Below are 15,563 nucleotides of genomic sequence, written 5' to 3'. Positions count from 1 at the left end.
AAGGAGACGGAGAACAGCTGTGCCCTCACGATGCTGCCAGGCCGACGTCACAGGCACTGCCTTGAATGTGTGTCATAAATGAAGGCTCACGGGACTTCCCCGGTGGTCCAGTGGCTAAGACTCCGTGCTCACAATGCAGAGGGGACCCAGGTTCGATCCCCGGAAAGGGAACTTTCCAGATTAGATCCCACATGCCACAACTAAGAGTCTGCATACCACAACTAAAGATTCTGTGCACCACAACCAAGACCTGGTACAACCAAATAAATATTCGCATAATTTAACAAAAAAGATTGCTGCTTTCTTTAAAAAAAAAAAAAGAAGGAAGGAAACCAGTGTACCAGCATCTGGGATTTCCTTCTTTCCCAGGGGTCTAGGAAATGGTTACAAATTGAAAAAAACATATTAGGTTTTCGTTCTCCCTGCAAAAAAGAACCTGCAGAAATTTCAATTAATAAGTGCTTAACAAAATGTCTATAAAACCTTGTTAATTGTTGACTTTGGTATTCATAAAAATTTAATTACATTTGAAAAACAATCTGAGGCTTAGCTTTACTCCCTTCAAGAGAATCCTTAAGTAGGCACAACAATGGCCAAGGAATCACAGTCAGAAATTAAATACGCTTCCAGCCAAATCACTTCAAAAGCAAAATTATTTTTACAAACTTTTTGATTATTTTATGGTGGGTCTGGGGTGGGGGTACTTAATGTGGAATGCGGGAGCATTTTAATACGCCTGGTACCAATCGTTCAGGATCCTAAGAGGCCCCAGGGGCTGGGAAGGGAGCCAGGATTGCAACAAGTTTTATTCCTCTCTCCAGTGGGAACAGAAACGAAACTCATTTCACGTGGATCTTCTGTAGATTGCGGAGGGCTGGTGATAGGGACAAGGGTAGGGCTGGGTGAACCTATCCAGGAAGGATGGTGTTTTCCTACTGTGAGCATAACCCCCGGGGAATGGGACAAGCAAGAAGGAAGGAAGGAAGGAAGGAAGGGGAGCAAAGAGGGGAGCAGGAAGGGGGGAGGGAGGGAGGGAAGGAGCGAGGAAGGGAACAAGGAGGGGAAGAAAGGGAGCGAGGAGGAAGGGACAAAACCGCCTCTCTGTGCCAAGGGCTACCACCTCAGCCCTTTAAGAGGGAGGCTTCCTAATTCAGTTTCCATTCTTGCGCTTCTGCTGGGTGAACTGGTTTTTTGTTTTGTTGTTGCTGTTTAGTCACTAAGTCGTGTCTGACTTCTGCAATGATAGCCCGCCAGGCTCCTCTGTCCATGGGATTCTCCCGGCAAGAATACTGGAGTGGGTTGCCATTTCCTTCTCCAGGGCATCTTCCCGATCGAGGGATCAAACCCAGGTCTCCTGCTTTGCAGGCCGATTCTTTACCACTGAGCCACCAGGGAAGCCGTCAGGTCACACGCGAGGCCACCCCATAACATTCAGTGCCAGCAAGAACCTCTGAGAGCCTCTGGCCCCCGCCTCTCACTTCACAGAGGGCCGCAGAACCCAAGACAGGGAGCCAGAACCCACCTCTCCCATCGGCCCCCTTTCCCCCGAGTTCGACACCGTTGTGAGTCCCTAATCCTCCCGGGCTGCTGGGTTAGAGTCACAGCTTTCTGGCTCAACCATGAAAATGATTATTGTCAGTGAGGCTATGGGGAGACAGGTCAGAATACCGGAGCGAACAAAAATGTTTCAAGCACTTTCCAGGCGGAACCAATAACAAACAACCCACACTCCCAATCCGCATCTAATACATCCTGCAAGCAAGAGGGATGGATGGTACAGTCATTTTCACAGTGAGACAGACTTCTACTACTATGAATATTTAAAAATACTATGTCACTGAGAATTCACAGATTCACCCTGGCCTTTTACCCGAAGTTATTGTCATTGGTGAGGTTTGCAGTCTTGCCACCTATTCTGGAAACATCAGCCAGGACCTGCAACAGATAATACAGCCAGAAAAAAACCTTATACAGAAAAGGTACTAAAAAAAAAAAAAAATCACCTGTCTAATTAAATGGAATGATGAAGCCATGCAAATTGCCCTGGACCCTCTGCTCCCAATAATGGTGTGGATCCATCAGTGTGACTTCTCAGGAACTCTTAATAACATGATTTAAAATATGAGGGAGAAAAGATATTGATCATTCTAATGCTCAAAAAAAAAGAAAGGACAGGCCAATAAATTACAGAACATGAATGCAGTGGACTTTTAAGCAGTTAGTAAAAACAATAAATTCAGACTTCCCTGGTTGTCCAGTGGTTAAGACTCCCCACTTCCAATGCAGGGGGTGAGGGTTCAATCACTGGTTGGCAAACTAAAATCTTATAGTGCCTGGTAGCAAGGCCAAGAAATTTTCCTTAAAAGATGATAAACACTGTAACAGCATAGGAAATAATATGGTGCTTAGGAAATGATACAGTGCTTTGTGAAAGAAGCAGTATAGAAAAATATATGCCATCTGTGGGAGGTCCCTGGTGATCCAATGGCTAAGACTCCAGGTTCCCAATGCAGGGGGGTCCGGTTTTGATCCTTAGTCGAGGAGCCGGATCCTATATGCTGCATCTAAGAGTTCACATGTCGCATCTACCACCTGGTGCAGCCAAATAAATAAATAAAATTTAAAAAGGAAAAATATACAGTGGCAAAAAAACATGCAAGTAACAGAAAACTAGAATTCATACAAATTAAAGTAGTTGGGTGATGAGACGGTAGAGCTTTCCCCCCTTTCTTTATAACACTATGTTTCTTTCATCATTTAAACACATTTCAAGAAGACGTAAAAGAAGGGGATTATAGAAAAAAGGCTCACAGCGCTGAAATAGTAAGACTTACAGTCAGTAGTGAGACCCAGTCTAGGTTCTCCTAACTCTCTGCACAAGCCTCTCGGTCAATCAAGTGGACGCTGTGTTTATATCCAAAACCACCTGGAGGCTATGGACAGCCAGGTTCCCCTGAAAATTTCCACGATTTGTCTTCATCAATCATTTCCCATGGATTTTCTCCACCTCATTAGTTCTCCCGCAGGCCAGCTGCAGGGTGAGACTGTCCGCACATGACGAGATCCAGAGGCCCTGGGACGCCGCCCCACCTCCTCCCAGAGCCCGGGCACTGCCTGTCGCCGCCAGGCAGGGCGGTCACCCTGCAGGTCGCGTCTCCTGCCTTGCAGCTCACAGACAGATGGCTGGCGGGGGCCTTGGCTCGGACGCAACGTGTGAGCCCCGAGGTGCCCGTAGACGCGGGGCTCCCACCCCCCGCCAGAGGTCCAGCCTCGGACAGTCCCAGACACTCCCTCGCTCTTCCTGGGAGACCACGTGCTCGGGGCAGAGCGTCCGCATCTAAAGGTCCTCCTCTCCTCCATCCCGACCCAGAAAGGCACACAATTCCGGGCTCTGACACGTACCCAGCTGCCGTCAAGCTGTCATACGACAACTGGACATTAAAATGTTCTCTCTGGAGATGCCTGCATCTGGGGTGGAGAGGGTTACAGTGAGTTCTTCCAGAACCTTCCATGGCCACAGCGGGGAAGCACTCTAGTTGGTCTGAATACCAACATCTACTCCGGGTTCATTACAACAAGCATGGCTGACCTAGTCTGTAACCATCCCCGTGCTCTCTCTAAGCCCCTGGTACTTCGTCTCCAACCACACTCCCCTCCAAAAAGGAATTTGAAAGCGTTGAGTCCAACAGAGCTTCAGATCAACATGAGATGCCAGGCTATAGAGCTGAGAGGCTGTCACTCCAACCAAAAGCAAAGAGATTGGATGTGAGCTTGCCTTTGCCTTCCCTAGTAGCTCAGATGGTAAAGAAACTGCCTGCAATGCATGAGACGGAGGTTCGACCCCTGGTCTGAAAGATCCAGAGAAGGAAATGGCAACCCACTCCAGTATTCTCCTCTGGATAATTCCATGGACGGACAGAGGAGCCTGGTAGGCTACGGTCAGTCCATGGGGTCACAACTGAGTGACTAACACTTTTTCCACTTTGCCTTGTTCAACGCTGGGATACATTAAGAATGAGTGGTGGCGCTCAGTAGTGTCTGACTCTTAGCGACCCCCACGGACTGTTGCCCAGCGCCTGCCTCCATGGAATTCTCCAAGCAAGAACACTGGAGTGTACTGCCATTTCCTCCTGCAGGGGATCTTCTTGACCCAGGGATCAAACCTGAGTCTCTTGCATCTCCTACATTGGCAGGCAGATTCTTTATCACTGCACTACCCAGGAAGTCCACATTAACAGTGAACAAACACACGACTAAACATTCCCTTCAAGCTCAGGAAGCCCAAACAGGGATTGCGGCTGCAGGAGCGGGAATACGTGAAATACATAGTCCTTGACTCTAAGAAGCCAGGAAAACGAGAAATAAATCCACACAAAACAATTAACTACATGAGCAGCTTCCAGCCCTTGTCTATCGCTGGTTACCGTGGGTACCAACCGGTTTTCAGCCCTAAAGGGAATGATGGTGACTGTGTACCCTCCCTCTGGTGAACAGAGACGACACAATAAATATTTGTTGAGTAAATGAGATGTGACCTGCATTTTCTAAAGACTTTTAATTTTTATAGTGCACACTCCCAGGCAAGACTTCTAGAATGCCATCTCACAGCACCTCTAAGCACTAAATTAAAGAAGTTGAGTGCAGCTGCTGCTCCAGGAGGCTGGTGAGGCTGGAGGTGACAGGGCTGGCATGGGACTTGCAGAAGGGTCCACCCCGAGATGGTCTCTTCCCCCAAAGTGCTCATTCACTCTCTTCTCTTGAGGATGCTTCCCCATCTTTGAACCCTTCTGGGACCAGACTGTGGCGCTTCTCCTGTGGCTCAGGCAGTAAATAATCTACCCACAGTGCAGGAGACCTGGGTTTGATCCCTGGGCCGGGAAGACCCCCCAGAGAAGGCATTGGCAACCCCTTCCAGTATTCTTACCTGGGAAATCCCATGGACAGAGGAGCCTGGTGGGCTACAGTCCTTGGGGTCGCAAAGAGTCAGACACGACTGAGCAGCTAACACACGGTGGTTACCACTCTGCTGGAAACCGGTGCCACACCCGTTAAATGTTGAGAGTTTTACAAGGGAGATCAATAAGGGCTGGAAGACTGAGGGCGGGATCCCACAGAACAGTGAAAGATGTTATGGGATAGACAGAGAGGAAAGGAGAAGGCATTCACTTTTCTTCTGGCTGATTCATGCTGCTTGCAGGATCTTAGTTCCCCTACCAGGGATCGAACCTGCGCACCCTGCATTGGAAGCACAGACTCTTAACCACTGGACTGCCGGGGAAGTCCCGGAGAAAGCATTCTTGATGGGAAACCGGTTTAAACAAAGACCCACAGACAGAAACTAGGGGGACTCTTCGGCCGTTGAAAGTCGCTCCGTCATGTCCAACTCTTTGCTACCCCATGGACTATACAGTCCATGGAATTCTCCAGGCCAGAATACGGGAGCAGGTAGCCGTTCCCTTCTCCATGGGATCTTTCCAACCCAGGGATCTAACCCAGGTCTCCCGAATTGCAGGCAGATTCTTTAGCATGTGAGCCACAAGGGAAGCCCAAGTACTGGAGTGGACACCCTATCACTTCTCCAGTGGATCTTCCAACCCAGGAATCGAATCAGGGTCGCCTGCAATGCAGGCGGAATCCTTACCAACCGAGCTATCAGGGAAGGCCTATGCTCGGCCAGCTACATGGAAATGGGCTGAGTCACAGCAGGAAGGATTCCACTCGAGATCATCTGCAAAGTCTCATCAACATGGACCCTACACCCCTACACCCCATGGTAGACTTTAATTACATAAAACCTTGGACCTTAAAAAAAATGAGTCATACAGAAAGTCCCCGGCAGTTCAGTGGTTAGGACTCAGCACTCTCACTGCGGTGGCCTGCGATCAATCCCTGGTTGGGGAAATAATATTCCACAAGCCACTTGGTGCAGCCCAGAAAAGGAAAAAAAAAAAAGTGACTCATATATTTGTCACTCATCAGGAATATAAACTACTCAAGAGTCTGCAAATATCTCACATTTTTTTCCCACTACAAAACTTACTTCCTTGGGGGCAAAACCCTTGAGAACTGTGTGCGTTTGTGCTTTTAGCCCCTCAGCCTTGTCTGACTCTTTGTGACCCTTTGGACTTTAGCCCTTCAGGTTCCTCTGTCCACGGGATTTTTCAGGCAGGTACCCGGGAGTGGGTTACCATTTCCTCCTCCGGGGGTCGTCCTGACCCAGGGATCAAACTGGTATCTCCTGTGTCTCCTGCATTTGCAGGGGGATTCTTCACCTGCTGAGCATTCAGTCAGGAAATGCTGGACGTTTTAGAGTCGTGGAGTGGCCTGGGAAAAAGTGGGGAAGAATCTAGAAGCAGTGGGTAACAAGGATGGGAAGAAGGGAAAAATAAGACGTTCAGGGAATCGTATTGTTAGGTAGTTAGAATAGGGAAAAAGAGTCCAAAATGGCGGTGGCTAAAAGACCTGGAAGGGAAAGCCCGAGAAAATAGAACAAGGGAAGGTCAAGGACCGGAGTGAGAACCTCAGGTAAAACCAACGACACTCCTGGCCGGCCCAGTTTACATAAGACAGGCCCAGGGACAGAAACATGTAAAAAGAGGAGCCAAAGCCCTCTTCTCCCCTTTTTGCTCCCTCCTTCTCCCCCGCGCGACGGGGCGGTCTTCTCTTCGCGTCTTTGGATCGACGAGCCCTCACGCCTCAAAGATGGATTTTCCTGCTATTACCTAAATAAATAGAGTGTAACACTGAGCTGTAACACTGATTTATTTAAAAGCTATATAACACCGTCTGTTCGAGACCTGAGCTATAACACGGTCTGTCCTCTGAGAGCTGTGACCCGCCAAGGGGCTTTAATGCCCGTCACTCCAAATTTTTGTTGTGACGAGAAAAAGAACCGAGGAGCATACACTCGCGTGACAGTCTGATTCACAGGGAGGGAAGTAGAATCCTCCTGGTGACACAAAATGCACCCTGACGTCAGCAGATGACGTCTCCTGACATCACACTTGCTGCCACTCCCAGGACAGAGGAGGAACTAATACCACAAAATAAAAGGCTTCCCTTGGGACATGCCAGGTGGTCCAGTGGTTAGGAATCCGCCTTCCAAAACAGAGGACTCGGGTTCCATCCCTGGTCCGGACCCAAGATCCCACAAGCCTTGGGGCAACTGAGCCCGAGTGCTCTAGAGCCCTTGCGCTGCAACTGAGACACAGCCAAATAAATAAGTAAAAAAGCTTTCCTGGAGCCCCCAGGGCACGGACTCAGAGCCTTCCTCATTAAAGGAAATCTGCAAATCCAGCCTCGCCTTGCCTGGGGCTACAGTGGGGCTCACAGGGTGACCAAGCCATCCAGGTCTCGACTGATGGATTCCTTGGATGCAAGACTGGTTTCTTTTCTTTTCTTTTTTTTTTGCAAGTGAAATGTATTTATCAGCCCAGTTAATACTGCTTTTCGACATTTAAGAAACTGTTTCTATGTGGTCCTGTACCAAGACAGGTTTACACATACATACTGCCTGCACTGTCAGAATTACAGTCCAAGCAAGAACCAAGCGGGGTCCACTGAGGGCTCCGTGGCATCCTCTACTAACAGGAAATTATTTTAAAATATAACAGGGGTTGACACATACACATCACCACATACACAACCAGCAAGGAGCTGCTGCACAGTACAGGGAACTCGACCCGGAGTAGAGTGTCACAGTCTACGCAGTACTAGCCTTTGGGCTTTAACTGCAACAGTTCTGGGCAAACCAGTGTGACTGGGTCTCTGCACACACACGACTCACATGAAGGAAAGCTGACTCTTCCTGCACAGAGCTCCGCTGGAAATTTCCCATCACCCAGACTGAATGGTGGCTGCCAAAATCCCCATTCCTCAGCAGCTTTAGGAACTCCGAAGGTCAAGGTCGTGCCTTGCTATCCCGTCAGTGACCTACGACTTTGCAGCTAGGGCTCCACCTCGCAGTGCCCGGGGAATGAGCATGGAGGAATCTCAGGCCCTGCCCCGACCTGCAGAATCAGAACCTACAGGTAACCGGAACCCCCGGACATCTCCAGACACTCTCACACCCCAGAGCAGGAGGCTTGGGGATAAAGTTCCTTGCTTACGCAGTCGTTGGGTCTGTGCATATGCCGAATCTTTTATCTTTCCAGTATCAGATCTGTGTGTGAGCGCGCGCGCTCAGCCACTTCTGTCATGTCTGACTCTCTGTGACCCCATGGACTGTAGCCCGCCAGGCTCCTCTGTCCGTGGGATTCTCCAGGCAAGAACACTGGAGCGGGTTGCCATGCTGTCCTCCAGGCGACCTTTCTGACCCAGGGACTGAACCCGGGTCTCCCGCACCGCAGGTGGAATCTTTACTGCCAAGTCACCAGGGAAGCCCCAATATCAGGAGAAACCACCCAAAAGTGGTGTTGAGCAAATCACAGCTTTTTATTATTGGCAACAGCACTCCACCGCAGGAAGCCCACAGAGGATCCTGCCTCCAGGCTCGCTTTACCTCCTCTCTTCAGTCTCTCCTCCAGGTTTACGAACCTACCTGTAAAGCAATTATCCTCCAATTAAAAAATAAATTTAAAAAGTTTAAAAAGAAAGAGCCTACAACAGGCCAGAACAACATCTTCGATCCAGCGGTTGCCGGGTTCATCAGGCAGCACTTCCTCCACTGCATCACGATTCATATTTTGTGCCAGATGATTCCTTTTCTTTTTTTAGTTTTTAAATTTTTTCTCTTTTGGCTATGCCACCAGCATGTGGGATCTTAGTTCCCAGACCAGCCTTCGAACCTGAGTCCCCTGCATTGGAAGTGTGGAGTCTTAACCGCTAGATGGCCAGGGAAGACCCACGTGTCAGATCATTCCCTGTTGGGGTGTCCAGTCCCTGGGAGGGGGTCCAGCAGCATCCCTGGCCTCGGGGCACTGGACGCCAGGAGCAGTCCCCTCCCAGCCATCACGACCAGTAATGTCTCCTAAGGGTCAAAAACAGTCCCCAGCTGAAAATCATCTGAGACAAAGAGGAGACAGTCTTGGGGCAACAAGAACCAAAGGGAGAGATTAGGGCGCTTCTGCTGCCAGGGAACGCGTTCAAGTCTCAGAAACTAGGCCAGGCTGATCCCTGGAGGCTCCTGGAGAGAACCAGCTGGGTGCCCCAGGGCCCACCCCACATCCAGGGTGACGGCTGACTGCAGCGACGCTAATGAAGACGAACAGCCCTGCTGCCCCCGGCTCGGCCGCCTGGCCCTCCACTCAGAGCTGCTCTTTATTACCATTTAACCGCAGAGATGAGGAAGGCCTTTCTGCCTTTTTATTAGAGTGCCATGCTGAATGATATCAGAGGCTTGGTAACAGCACTGCTTAAGAAAAGAAAATAAAAGACTGGGTAGTTTACATCTGAATCACCAGAGTAAACCATCTGGCTGAATCTTCAGCCCCAGTAACACGGCCTGAGACCCTGGCACTGGCAGTTCCATCCCCTACCCTGGGCCGTGCTGTCCACTCTCTGAGTGACCCCAGGAAATGTGGGGACAGGGGAGAAGCTCCCATCCCTACCTTCAGGCCCACCTGGCCCGTGCCCTCCCTCAAGAAATGCAGAGAAGGTTCATGACTCTATTTTGTTGATATGAAGATGCATAAGGGCAGAGGGGATGAATTTCAAGATTGGGACTGACATATATACATGCTTGACTCTGTGCATAAAATAGGGCTTCCCTGGTGGCTCAGATGGTAAAGGACCTGCCTGCCAACGCAGAAGACTGGGGTTGGATCCCTGGGTCAGGAAGATCCCCTGGAGGAGGGCACGTCAACCCACTCCAGCATTCTTGCCTGAAGAATCCCCATGGACAAAGGAGCCTGGCGGGCTACTGTCCGTGGGGTCGCAAAGAGTCGGACATGACTCAGCAACCGAACAACAACCACAACACAAAACAGACAACTCGTGAGAGACACAGGGAACTCTAGTCAATGCTCCGTGGTGACGCAAATGGGAAGGGAGTCCACAAGAGACAGGACACGTGCGTTGCTCTGCTACACACCCGAAAGTAACACAGCACTGTAAAGCACAAAAACTGTTTAAAGGAGAGGAAAGTGCAGGAACCAGCACCTCACCCGCAACACGGCCTCTGGGAAATCCGACTCATCTCACAAGGTCACAGCTGCCGACAGTCACGTGGCAGGTGGGAAGCAGCCGTGACAGCCTGATCAGGCTCAGGTAGAAGGTTCTCCGTAGGGTCTTGGACATTGGGAAGAAGCAGAGGGGGGCTCCTTTGGCTCCTGGGAGATAGATGATCACGGAGCATGGGTGAGGAGGTGGGGAGTGACAATTCTGAAGGAGGCAGAGGGGGCCAGTCCTACGTCCACACTCAGTGTGGTCCCTGGACCAGCAGCAGCATCCTGCATTCCTTTCAAGGAATGCAGATTCTCAGGCCCCTCCCCAGACCTACTGAACCAGAGCCCTGGGGATGGGCGTCCAGCAGCCTGGGATTCCTCCAGCCCAGGGCATCTGATGATGCAGGTGAAGTCTCCTCTGCATTTCTGGTTTAAATCAAGAGATTAGCACCAATAGTTTTGTCTTTTATGGATTATTGTGAGGAATACCACATCAGCAACATGCTAGATGAGGACTAAACTGTACAAGAAAAAAAGATGCTGCCTAAATACACTGACCTGAAAAGCCAGACGTGAAGAAGCTTCATGAAATGGTGCTTCTTCCAGTTATCTGTAATTATACTCCCTTATATCTATTTATAACATACCTATTTCTGTATACGTATATCTTCCTTCAGGGCTTCCGTAGTGTCTCAGCAGTAAAGAACCCATCTGCCAATGTAGGAACCATGGGCTTGATCCCTGGGTTGGGAAGATCCCCTGGAGAAGGAAATGGCAACCCACTCCAGTATCCTTGCCTGGAGAATTCCATGCACAAAGAAACCTGGTGGGCTACAGTCCATGGGGTTGCAAAAGAGTTGGACATGAGTGGGGACTAAACAACAACAATACTTTCCTTTACGTGCATGTAGTAACAGAAGAAAAAGCACAGATGAGTTCTTTTAATAAGTAAAATTTCAAAAATCTCTAAGTCTAATTAAGCAAGTCAAATAGTTTGGGGCAGTATCTTTTTCTTTCTCGGTGGTTCACAAAATAGTGCCTCCTCGGGTTGACGGAGTCTTTGATTCAATAAAATGCATATTCTCTTTGCTAATGTTGCTTGGTCTAACTGAAATCTCTTGTGATACAGTTGAATCTTTTCTTCAGCAAGACTAGACTGTAGTTAGTCACCATCCTCAATACAGGGATATAGCCTGCACTCAGTGATGATGAACAAGCATTTTCTCAGCTTTATTTTCCTTCGAGAGGCTCTTCCTCTGGACCCTACATCAGTCGCAAGCCTCCTGGCATCACTGTGACCTTCCTCAGATGCTCCTCATCAATTACAGAGCACCCGCATGAAAGTATGGGGTACACGGCCAGATGGGGCTGGACGTCTGGACAAAAGCTGTGCGCTGCTTGCAGAGGCCGCTGCAACCCTTGAAAATGAATTTAGGGTATCTGCAAGGGCTTCCCTGGTGGGGAAGAGATAAAGAATCCACTTGCAAAGCAGGAGACATGTGTTCAGTTCCTGGGTCAGGAAGATCCCATGGAGGAGGACATGGCAACCAACTCCAGTCTTCTTGCCTGGAGAATCCCATGGACAGAGGAGCCCTCACGGTCCAGGGGGCCACAAAGAGTAGGACACAACCAAAACGACTGGGCAAGCGGGCGAGCGAGGCTATCTTGGAGGGCCTGTGACCTCCGAGACAAAGCACGCTCTAGGCCCTGGCACCCCAGAATTCTCAAGGAAGGCAGCGGGCACATCGGCATGAGAAGCAGCCCTCGGGGACACGCAGGCTGCCGGCCCACAGCCTCCAGACCTTTCGCCCTGAGTTCTCTCATGGGGCCCGTGTAAGCTCTGAGGTCCTTCGGTAATCCGACAGGAAGTGACTAGGGGTCACGGTCAGATAAAAACAAGCCAGAGGGAAACCAGACAGGAGCCTGGTGGCTGATTCGGTACAGAAAGCAGCAGTGGGCTGAGGCCTCTGGAAGCAAGCCCGGCCCAGAGAGAGAGACAGGCCCTTCTTTTTCTTCAGGCATCGGAGAATTAGAAAATTCAGCTGCAAAGACTGCCTGAAGGAGGCATCGAAGCGGAATAGGGGTTTGGTGTTGAGCACCGTCCAATATGGAGGGCTGTGTACTTAGAGGTGATGGTTCAACGCTCACTGATGGAAAGAGACATGGATACGGCTGAGGATCTTGGGATCGGCATAAGAAAACTTAAATAACTTGCAGCACGCAATTCCTTTGTCTTCACTTGTGGAGGGGGTGGAGGGGGGGGTGGTCATAGTGCTGCGTTTCGTAGGCTAAGCTCCAAAGCAGAGTGTTCAGCCTTGAATCACCGCCCCCAAAGAAGTGAACCTGCACTGGAGGTGGCTCAAAAATAAATCTGCTGAATTTACCGATGGATCCACTGGCTCAAAGCCCTCCTTCTAGCTTAGACCACCCCGGGGAATGTGTCTAAATTACATACAGTAGTTAACCCGTCACCTTGCACGAGGTCACGTTTTACAGACTGAACCCTCCTTAATCGTCACAACTGATGACGCTAGGGGCTGATACCGCGCCCATTTTCCAGATAAAGAGATGGGGGCACGCCCCCACACTAAGGACCACAGCGTCTAGACTGGCAAGGTCTTCTCATTGAGGATACCTGCCTGGGGACACGGCTGTGGGAAGCAGGGCCACCAGTACTTCCCTGAGTCAGGACAGTCACAGTGGAAAATCACCTCCTTGGCTTATCTAAGTCAGTGGCTGAACCCGATCAGCGGTCCTCTGCGGAGCTGGGGGCATGGCACACCAGATACAACAGAAGCAGCCCCTACAGCCTACCCCCAGGTGTACATGTGGCCTCTTCTTGAACCCCACCTGTGACGGGGACCAGCCTACTGACGGTGGTACATCTCCGCGCGTAGCGTTTCCTCCAGCAAGTCCAGCCTGGTCTCTGGCACCTCCTACATCTTTCCTGTGACCTAAAGGCAGCATTCAGGTCATCCCAGCTCTTCCCTCCTCCAGCTTAAACACGGGTGTTTCCCGCTGTCCTCCTGACAACCGGGTCCAGGTCCCTCCCCACGCACACAGGTCCCCTCGGGTGTGGCTGGCTGAGCGCACGCACACCTTCCGACAGTTCCCTGCCCACCCTGCTTGAGTCACAGAGCTCCCTGCATGCAGCCTCTGCGTCATCTTAGGTTCTACCGCGTCCTTTCCCAGTTTGGAAAATGCCAGAAACAAGAAAAAAGGAAAAACTCACCCCCTATGTTTATGCATATATGTTTATACATGCACCTGGGCACATGTGTGTACGTATGCATGTGGACCCCACTCCAGTATTCTTGGGCTGCCCTGGTGGATCAGACAGTGAAGAATCCATCTGCAGTGCAGATGGGTCTGGAAGATCCCCTGGAGAAGGGAAAGGCTATCCACTTCAGTGTTCTGGCCTGGAGAATCCCACAGACAGAGGAGCCTGACGGGCTACGGTTCTTGGGGTTGCGGAGTCGGACATGCCTGAGCGATCCAGCACAGCACATGTATGTATACAAACACCTATATACACATACACATGTGTACAGGGGTGTATACATGCATGCAGGAGACCCGGGTTCCATCCCTGGGTCGGGAAGACCCCCTGGAGAAGGAAATGGCAACCCACTCCAGTGTTCTTGCCTGGGAAACCCCACGGACAGAGGAGCCTGGCGGGCTACAGACCACGGGGTCACAAAAGAGCCGGACACGACTGAGCAGCGAAACAGCAACGTGCGCTGACGCGCCAGCGCGCCCCAGAGAAGCACCGGGTTCCGTGGCCGAGCCGCCGAGCCCGCTTACGGACAGCGCCTCCATTTCCCCACCCATGAGACAGGAGCCCCAGAGCCACCGGGAGGCAGCCACTGAGCACAGCCCCGAGCCCCCTCTTGGGTTTTTTTTTAACTTTTTTAAAAAAGACGCTTACTTAAAATTTATTTGTTATTTATTTACTTTTCGTTCACACCACACAGCATGTGGGATCTTAGCTCCCCGACCAGGGATGGAACCCACGACCCCTGGGATGGAAGCTTGGAGTCTTAAGCACTGGACCACCAGGCAAGTCCCTGCCCCCACTCGTTAAATGAAAGCTCGTCTGTGGGATTCACTTCCCTCTCTCTCACATCCAACCACCAGTTCCCCTTCTGATTTACTGCTCTTCAGGGCCTTTTGTGGAATCCGCTTGATCGCCTGACCATGCCCTTTTTTTTCTTAACCTGACAGCACATCCTTTTATTTTTTAATTGAAGTAGAGTTGATTTACAATGGTGTGTTAGTTTCTGCCTTACACCAACGTGATTCACTTATATACACACACACACACACAGACACACACACACAGACACACAGACAGATACACACACAGACATACACAGACACACAGACACACACACACAGACACACACACACAGACACAGACACACAGACACACACACAGACAGACACACACAAACACACACACACAGACACACGCACAGACACACACACACAGACAGACACACAGACACACAGACAGTCAGACACACACACACAGACACACAGACACACACACAGACACACAGACAGACACACACACACAGACATACACAGACAGACAGACAGACACACACAGACACACAGACACACACAGACACACACATAGACACACACACACAGATACACACAGACACACACAGACACGCACACACATATATTCCTTTCATATTCTTTTCCAGTATGGCTTATCACAGGATATGGAATGTAGCTCCCTGTGCGATGCAGTAGGGCCTTGCTGTTTATGCGCTTTCTATATAATGGCGTGTACCTACTAGCCCCACACTCCTGATTCACCCCCCTCAGCCCCGACCTCCTGGCGACCCCAGGCTGTTCTGTGTGTCTGTGAGCCTGTTTCTGCTTCACAGATAAGGTCTCTTGTGTCGTGTTTTAGATTCCATGTACGTCCTGTCGTGTGATGACTGTCTTCTCTTTCTGACTTACCTGGCTTAGCACGCTCATCTCCAGGTCCTTCCACGTGGGTCCTGGCAGCCCGTCTTTATGTGCAGGTTCCCCTTCCCTCTGTTTTGATTCACACCTGACTGGGATGTTGCCCCAGTGGGCAGCTCTCAAGCCCACCCAGCTTGCCCAAGCATCAGGCCCGAGACATTGGTGAATGTCTTGTTAAAATCCCAGAACATCTACCAGCCAAGGAAGCCAATGGAGAAAACTGATGTATAACCCCAACGCAGCTTCTCTGAGGCACACAAACCATCTACAGTATAATCTGCTCCCATAACACACCCTGGGACTGGCAGTAAACTAACAAGCCTCGGTTTAAAGTCTTTTCTTTCTTTACCATTTGGAAAACACAGACAAAAGTGAATGTCCATGGTCTTTTGCCATAATCTCCCTTTCTTGTGTTCTTCCAAAATCTTCGTGTATGTGCTCAGTCATGTCCAACTCTTTGTGACCTTGTGAACTGTA

At 50.2% G+C, this 15,563-nt stretch overlaps 1 protein-coding gene across 2 annotated transcripts in view; it reads right to left on the bottom strand.

Moving 5' to 3' along the window:
- The window catches only part of SLC39A11 (solute carrier family 39 member 11), a 363,731-nt gene that overhangs the window by 283,272 nt on the left and 64,896 nt on the right, over positions 1–15,563 (bottom strand). The window contains exon 1 of one of the 2 annotated variants that reach the window (XM_070480054.1): positions 2,835–3,255. The exons of the other annotated variant lie outside the window; for it this stretch is intronic. The gene's annotated coding sequence lies outside the window, so the exon portion shown is untranslated. Of the gene's footprint in view, positions 1–2,834; positions 3,256–15,563 lie in introns of those variants that run through there. 2 annotated transcript variants of the gene reach the window in all.

The sequence above is a fragment of the Odocoileus virginianus genome, chromosome 17 (genome assembly GCF_023699985.2).
Source record: "Odocoileus virginianus isolate 20LAN1187 ecotype Illinois chromosome 17, Ovbor_1.2, whole genome shotgun sequence".
Taxonomy (NCBI): Eukaryota; Metazoa; Chordata; class Mammalia; order Artiodactyla; family Cervidae; genus Odocoileus; species Odocoileus virginianus.
Note: the sequence above shows the minus strand (reverse complement) of the source record. Positions and strands in the feature narration are given on the sequence as shown.